The sequence below is a fragment of the Ylistrum balloti genome, unplaced genomic scaffold, assembly GCF_031769215.1.
Source record: "Ylistrum balloti isolate Yb309-2 unplaced genomic scaffold, AGI_CSIRO_Ybal_v1 Utg369926, whole genome shotgun sequence".
In the NCBI taxonomy this organism is placed as follows: domain Eukaryota; kingdom Metazoa; phylum Mollusca; class Bivalvia; order Pectinida; family Pectinidae; genus Ylistrum; species Ylistrum balloti.
Genome location: NW_026782041.1, coordinates 198,374 through 207,201, shown reverse-complemented (window position 1 = coordinate 207,201; position 8,828 = coordinate 198,374).

Sequence of the window (8,828 nt, the reverse complement as noted above, 5' to 3'; positions counted from 1 at the left end):
ATAGATGCTTTCTTGTTAACTAAACGACCCATAGATATAAGTGAAAAAGGCTACATAGCCTTAACGCTAAACATTTTACCCATGAAAACATGACATTGTCAAAACAAGAAATATTCTAAGTATGTGGTGTTTTGTGGTGTTAAGGAACACACTGTCTTAACGCTAAACCCATTCATTTGTATATTTATGCAAACGTGAACATGACGGTGTCCAGGACTAGATTTTGTTACAAGTTTGTGGTTTAAAGAAAAAAAACCCATTTATGAATTTAAACAAACCTGAACATGTCGTTTTTTCAGGTCTAAATTTTATAATTATAAGTCTGTGTTAACAGCTATACAGTCTTCACACCAAAAACTCTTCAGTTGTATTTTTGATCTATGTTAACATTTTCTGGGAGTATATTATGTAAATCTGATTATGTGTTATTTGTGACGGTAGATACATAAGTAAGATTATAGTGACAATTATATAAAGTTTATAGAAAATGTCAGGACAAAACATCATATACCTGATTATGTGGATCTTAACTGAGTTAGTTGATATTAAACTGTTTAAAACACTACCTGTTTTTGTTTTTATCCGTTATTTACACGTATATGACAATAATGGTTTGTCGCATTGAAGTCAGTTATTTACAGATTTAAGCTGTAAGTTTGGAGAGGTGAAGGACGAACCTCCAACGAACCAAGCTGAAAAAAGCTTATGTATTATGACGTAGAACAACATATTTCTTTCTTTAAATGATAAATTATTATTTGACTTATCACATTTTTTTCATTTACTGGCGTATGTGAGTATCGAAACTTCAATAGTTTGTTGTCCCGTCTGTTCTTACTTGACATTAACGTCATGCCTGTATTTTCCCTGATGACGCTGGCTGAAATAATAGGTCAGCTCGGCATTATAGCTCTAAATCTCAACAAAAAATCAATTTCATTGATTTTCATAAATAACAGTGACTTTATACAATATTAAACTGGCATTTGTAAAGTGAAGTAGTTACCGTATTTCAAACGTAATATTAAAGTACATTCAGGACAACAATTTGTTATATTTATGCACGTTGTAAAATGCAGTAAAATATGTGTGTATGCCGACAATGACAGCCCAAGTTGTAGGATAAATGATAGTATCAAGCAGTATTTGGAAATTCTTTCATATGAAGTCAAATGTATTCACGTCAAAGTGTTGACATCAGTGGATTTACACACTAATCATGACATACATTGTCCTGTTGTTACGGTGGTGCATAAAAAGTGGAAGAAAAACCTTCTAGAACGTGCTGAATATACACATACATAACACAGGCAATTAACTAGGTTATTACATGTATACCAAATATAGAATCTCTGTGTTTCTTGGAGCCGTTCCAGAGACTCAAAAACTCCACGCAACATTCATCTTGAGTCAAATTTCCAATCTAATACTTTTGTGCGGAAGAAATCAATTTTGAAGAATATCTTTAACAGATCTAAAATTGCAGTACTTTTAATGTAAAGTATTGCAAATGCATGAAAATACTTTCATTTTGAAAACATATCAAACGAAAGAATTTTTTAACCTTAAATTAAAATCCATTCTCACACAGAACTATATTTTAACGCGCCTTTACATTTAGAGTTGACAATTAGGTGAGAGATTCGGCTCTTCCCTTTTGTACATCGCTTGAAATATTTACTGCTAGGATATGTTAACTGTCGACATTGTTTCTTGGATGTACGGGTGCGGAAAGTCGGTTTTTATCAAATGTATCAGGGGATACAAATTAAATTTTTGAACACCTTGCTTCTCTTGAGCTCAGCGGAAACACATTAGGCCAGATTTTCTAACTATGAAACTTGAAATGACAGAAAACTTCTCTTATATATGGGTGGATGTAGAAAAGGTAATCCCACCCCCTGTGGCACACACAACAGTGTGATGAAATAGAGATTGGGGTTATATTACTTTTTCTGACCTCTCGGGTGAAATCTCCCTATCCTACATACACACACAACAGTGTGATAAAACAGCGATTCAGGTTTTATAACTTATTCTGACCCCTCGTGTGGAATTTCCCTATTCTTCAGATACACACCTGTTGATAACAATAAACTATCGTCACCAGGAAAATATGAATTCCTCTAGCAAATGGAAGACATACATGTAATGGAAGCTGTTTTGTTGAATGACGGGAGGTTAATCGATATTTTTGAAATTATTTACGAGAGTTGTCTCCCTTCGCATGCGAACCTACCACCGGAAATCCCTCGACTGCTGTCATCTACTTTGTTTTTTCTTGACACCGAAAATAAAGTTCCAATGGTTTGCTTAATGTTAAAATGCGAGGCGACTGACTGGTATTGAGAGCTGCCATGTTGACGACACATGTTTAAAGTTAGACCAGGGTTTATAAAAAGATATCTGATAAAATGTTCATCATTGTATATATATATATATCTAACGTCCTCGACATGTTACAAATGCTACTATCGATTTTGTTGCCAAAAGCAACACCCTTGTATCATTATAACCCGTCTCCACAAATCAACAGCTGCGATATGAGGAAAAATGCTTCCTTTGTTTAATTCATTTCAGCATATTTTTATAAACTACTGGTTATCTGTGACCAAGCCTTGAAAATCTGGGGGCTAAAGCATAGGTTGGTACTTGTTGAAAAGACGCACAAGTGATTGTCACATTTCAGTACGAATTTAGAATTAGTAAAACCAAATACCGAATATGTATCACACAACAGCTGTTCCGTTCTTTTGAAATTCACGACCGGTCTTGCTATAGGCGGCTCCGAATGATAGAGAGTGCTTTATCAGAAAGGTGTGTTGTTGTAAAAGACACTACATCGTGAGAAATGAATTCCTGGTCGTTCTGAATAAATACCGGGGATATGTCTTATTCAGACAAGACATTTCGAGATTTTGACGTGACATTCGGAATGCCTGGTAATGACCTGTAGACGTTGTTACCAAAGGAACCAGTATAGCCCACTGTGGGCTGTAAGGGGTTTCCTTCTTTGTAGACCTTTGGCGTGTAGGACGGCCTTGGTGTCTATAAATAGTGATACAGTGATATAATTTCCTTGTTTTCGATTTAATAGCTACAGGGCGAATTTGAGCTTTCGGTTTTTTGGCGTTTAGTATTATTATTCATATGATTTGTTGTATTCGAGTCACGGCTTAATTCTCATATGTTTCGGTACCCATGACGACATGACGACAGTGGCTTTCCCCTTGTCTGCTGTAAGTGCAATGCTTTATTTCTTTCAGATGTTGTTTGCTTGTAATTTGATTATCTATGATCTCAGTAGATCAGCCTCAGTGTAATACAAGTTCTTACACGCCTGTTCTGTAGCTACGACAAAGCCATTCACATTTTGTCTGGAACGATCTGGCAGAATTCAGACCCTTAGCTTGTATTGTTTTGTCACTGATACAATGTTAATGATTCACTTGTTTGTCATGAAGTATTATGCTGTTATTTTTTATCACGCGTTTCAGCTTTGTTAAATGACGTTTTAGTTCGCATTGAGCTCTCTATCCCCGGGAGTGTCGATAACCGCTCGGTTAGCTGAGTGGTGAATAGTGTTTTCCCGCTTTTTTATGTCCCAGTTTTGTTGTTAATAAGACATGTTCTTACTCTCACTAAAGCTTTCTACTCTTTACTGATGATCTGTCGGACATTGATGGTACAAATCAGGAATCTAATATTGAGACTTAAAGGTGTTATTTCCAAATCCCAGCAGCATAAACACAAGGTGAATTCTGTGTTTCGCTGATTTCTTTTCAAGGATCCAGAGCTTTTCCAGATCTTTGCCCACAATTTGTCCACACACAGCTTGGATATTTCGGAACATTTTTAGGTAGTAAATGTCAACAGAATAAGAGCTAACCCTAACCTAGTAGAAGATCAGACTGTGACGTTTGGATGGCTACGCAATCATCTTCATCAGACAAGCGTGAAGAGTACAAGCACTGAGATTGTAAAATGATTACATTTAAAAGTACACAAGACGGTAACAAAGTTGTGTGGTCGATTTGTCACACGTCAATTGTTAAACAAATCGTAGCGAATCTTGTGTACTTCGGTTCGTTCTCTCTCTTATCTCCTTGTTTCCGTCTGTTGTCGTCCCTTTCATTTTGATATCTCCTTGTTTCCTTCTGTTGTTTCATTTTGATATCTCCTTGTTTCCGTCTGTTGTTTCATTTTGATATCTCCTTGTTTCCGTCTGTTGTTTCATTTTGATATCTCCTTGTTTCCGTCTGTTGTCGCCCTTTTCATTTTGATATCTCCTTGTTTCCGTCTGTTGTTTCATTTTGATATCTCCTTGTTTCCGTCTGTTGTCGTCCCTTTCATTTTGATATCTCCTTGTTTCCGTCTGTTGTCGTCCCTTTCATTTTGATATCTCCTTGTTTCCTTCTGTTGTTTCATTTTGATATCTCCTTGTTTCCGTCTGTTGTCGTCCCTTTCATTTTGATATCTCCTTGTTTCCGTCTGTTGTCGTCCCTTTCATTTTGATATCTCCTTGTTTCCGTCTGTTGTTTCATTTTGATATCTCCTTGTTTCCGTCTGTTGTCGCCCTTTTCATTTTGATATCTCCTTGTTTCCGCCTGTTGTTTCATTTTGATATCTCCTTGTTTCCGTCTGTTGTCGTCCCTTTCATTTTGATATCTCCTTGTTTCCGTCTGTTGTTTCATTTTGATATCTCCTTGTTTCCTTCTGTTGTTTCATTTTGATATCTCCTTGTTTCCGTCTGTTGTCCCCCCTTTCATTTTGATATCTCCTTGTTTCCTTCTGTTGTCGTCCCTTTCATTTTGATATCTCCTTGTTTCCGTCTGTTGTCGTCCTTTACGTTCTTATCTTTGTCTGCTGAGTTATACACTCTTGAACAGTCAGTCATTTTGTTGGATCGCTTCCTCACTGAGCAACATATGGGAGGTCCGTCGCATGACATCTAGTCCAAACAGGTTTATGTGTCTTGACAAAGAATACAACCGAGGTCCTACATTATAAAATTACAATCAAAAAACACTTTAACGTATAAAAGAAGCTCAGTTTGGTTATATGGAAGGAGTGGGAGACATTTTGCACTGTGTACACTACCGTGACGAAATTATATGTCATCATGACCTTCTATTTATAGTGTAATATTACTATTCAGTAAGAACGTACGATCTCTCTACTTCAGTAGAACGTCGCCCTGCTACCTTGACATAGGATAAGGTGGAGCTACGTTTACGTCAGAACGTCCTGTGACGCTGAGTGCATTAAGCCATACATTGTCAGGCATATGCAAAACATTTGTTCAAAGATTTCTTCAAAACGTTTATTAGTTCCAAGCATCGTATATTTGTGACATGTTTCAATGCGTGAAGTGGATTTGCATCCCCTTCCTTTCTGTAGTTATAAACAATCCCGATTGACCGATTGTCTGATTCACGATGTCATTATGAAGACAATGCTTTCTAAATAAAAAATGGTACAAAATGTGATATATTTTTTTTGCGCATGAATTTATCAATAAAACAGTCAAACTACCTTCCTTTAGTATACAGCTAAGTGTTGTGTTATGGCGTTATCAGAGATCAGAACTTGTAGACAGAACTTCTAAGTAGACATCTCTCTTCATTAAGTAGTTAGAATATTTAGACTACGTATATAGCTTTTTAAAGAGATTTTAACTCTTTGATATTGGTATAAGTAGTGGTCAAAGGTGACATAGAGGTCATCTTTAAATGACCTCACATGCTGGCCCCTACTTCCTGTCTGTAAGCCTGTGATACAGTATGATATACATGGTGAATCTCCTCCAGGTTTTAGTATTAGCACTACCTGTTTGTATTCCTGATGCCTAATCTCATGGATAACTTTGTACAACTTATCAATTCATCATGTCTATAATGTAAATATTTGTGACACATTAGTTAATCCACGTTTCCGCTACAGATCTGAGTATAACTTACACAGTTCACAGAGAAAATACAGCATAACACAACACTACAGCGATGATATATCGCTCGTAGTAGATACGATATTCAAGGGTCTGTACCTAACACCATGATTTTCATGCAAGATGTCAACAAATGACGGACAAACTCACGACACAAGGTTTCGAGATAGTTGGGTTGATGGAAATGATGGGGAAGTTTTATAATCGTCATAGTGATTTCATTTATTCTATTTTTTGTGTGATATAAAGCTTGGCGTGTTTGATGCTCGTTAGTATATCTGTTGGTTCTGTTGTGTGATATAAAGCTGGGCGTGTTTGATGCTCGTTAGTTTATCTGTTGGTTCTGTTGTGTGATATAAAGCTGGGCGTGTTTGATGCTCGTTAGTATATCTGTTGGTTCTGTTGTGTGATATAAAGCTGGACGTGTTTGATGCTCTTTAGTTTGTCTGTTGGTTCTGTTGTGTGATATAAAGCTGGGCGTGTGTGATGCTCGTTAGTATATCGGTTGGTTCTGCTGTGTGACATAAAGCTGGACATGTTTGATACTCGTTAGTTTGTCTGTTGGTTCTGTTGTGTGATATAAAGCTGGACGTGTCTGATGCTCGTTAGTATATCTGTTGGTTCCGTTGTTTGATATAAAGCTAGACGTGTTTGATGCTCGTTAGTTTGTCTGTTGGATCTGTTGTGTGATATAAAGCTAGACGTGTTTGATACTCGTTAGTTTGACTGTTGGTTCTGTTGTGTGATATAAAGATGGACCTGTTTGATGCTCGTTAGTTTGTCTGTTGGTTCCGTTGTGTGATACAAAGCTGGGCGTATTTGATGCTCGTCAGTTTGTCTGTTGGTTCCGTTGTTGTATACCTTGTTCTCATTTGAAACATTATTTACTTTAATTCAAGTGACAGCAAAACGTTAACCAGTCTCATAAGAAAGAAACAGCGTGTTAATGAGCAGGTGGCATATCGAACTTCACAAGGTGAAAGGGAAAATATTCCCTAATGAAAGCATGATAGTGACATTAAAACTTCCGCCATATTCTTCCTTGACACTTTTCGGAACCCTTTGTTGGAAGTTTTCTTGTCCGTTTTGTTGCTTCCTGTAGTTATAACATTGATTAAATAAAATATGTTTTTATCAAGAAATACTATTTTTAAGTAAGGTATACTACTAACAAGTTCCAATGTTTCGTAAGTTTTTTTTCTTGTAGATTGACCAGTTAAAAATATAATTAAACCTGATATTCAGGTCTATGTCATAGATGTCACAGAACCTAAATTGACGTACAGTCCTCCAGAAATATTGTCATTACGTTAATATTTTCAGGTTCGCATTAAGAGTTCTTCACTTATGATCACATACATACTTCATTCAAACTGAAATCTCAGTTGTTGAAGGAAGTGAAAGGCCGAGGCTCTCCTCAACCTTAATCAGTGTAAACTTTGTAAAGTTATTCAGACATTAGCCGAGAGAGGTGGTCCAGACTTCCCCATTATATATTGAACATTGAATGGCATTGTAAGTGGTCACTTAATCATCTGATCATCGTTCGTGGCTCCGGTCAGCATGTTGCTTTGGTTAGAAGGCTGTACATATGGTTCTGATAATGTTTTAATGGTATGCCTGATATTTCTTTTTAAGCTATGGAGCTCTCTCACATCGAATGATCGACGCCATTGTAGACAATGTAAACGTGACTAGATATAGATACAATGTTAATGTACTGTTGTATTGGAGGTGTCATGTACATGTTTGTCCTGCATTGTTTTTCACGTTCACGGCAGCATTGCAACATTTCTTATTTCGGGGTAATCCTTATTTAAGAATATCTTCATCTGGCTGTTAAAGTCAATAGAATAGAAGCTTTCATAACAACCAATAGAAGTTTTCATAACAACCAATAGAAGTTTTAATAATACAACCAATATAAGTTTTCATAACACAACCAATATGAGTTTTCATAACAACCAATATGAGTTTTCATTACAACCAATAGAAGTTTTCATAGCAACCAATAGAAGTTTTCATAACACAACCAATAGAAGTTTTCATAACAACCAATAGAAGTATTCATAACAACCAATAGAAGTTTTCATAACAACCAATAGAAGTTTTCATAACACAACCAATAGAAGTATTCATAACACAACCAATAGAAGTTTTCATAACACAACCAATAGAAGTTTTCATAACACAACCAATAGAAGTTTTCATAACACAACCAATAGAAGTTTTCATAACAACCAATAGAAGTTTTCATAACACAACCAATAGAAGTTTTCATAACACAACCAAAAGAAGTTTTCATAACACAACCAATAGAAGTTTTCATAACACAACCAATAGAAGTTTTCATAGCAACCAATAGAAGTTTTCATAGCAACCAATAGACGTTTTCATAACAACCAATAGAAGTTTTCATAACACAACCAAAAGAAGTTTTAATAACACAACCAATTGAAGTTTTCATAACAACCAATAGAAGTTTTTATAACACAACCAATAGAAGTTTTCATAGCAACCAATAGAAGTTTTCATAACAACCAATAGACGTTTTCATAACAACCAATAGAAGTTTTCATAACACAACCAAAAGAAGTTTTAATAACACAACCAATAGAAGTTTTCATAACAACCAATAGAAGTTTTCATAACACAACCAATAGAAGTATTCATAACACAACCAATAGAAGTTTTCATAACAACAACCAAAAGAAGTTTTCATAACAACCAATAGAAGTTTTTATAACACAACCAATAGAAGTATTCATAACAACCAATAGAAGTTTTAATAACACAACCAATAGAAGTTTTCATAACAACCAACAGAAGTTTTCATAACACAACCAATAGAAGTTTTCATAACAACAAATAGAAGCTTCAT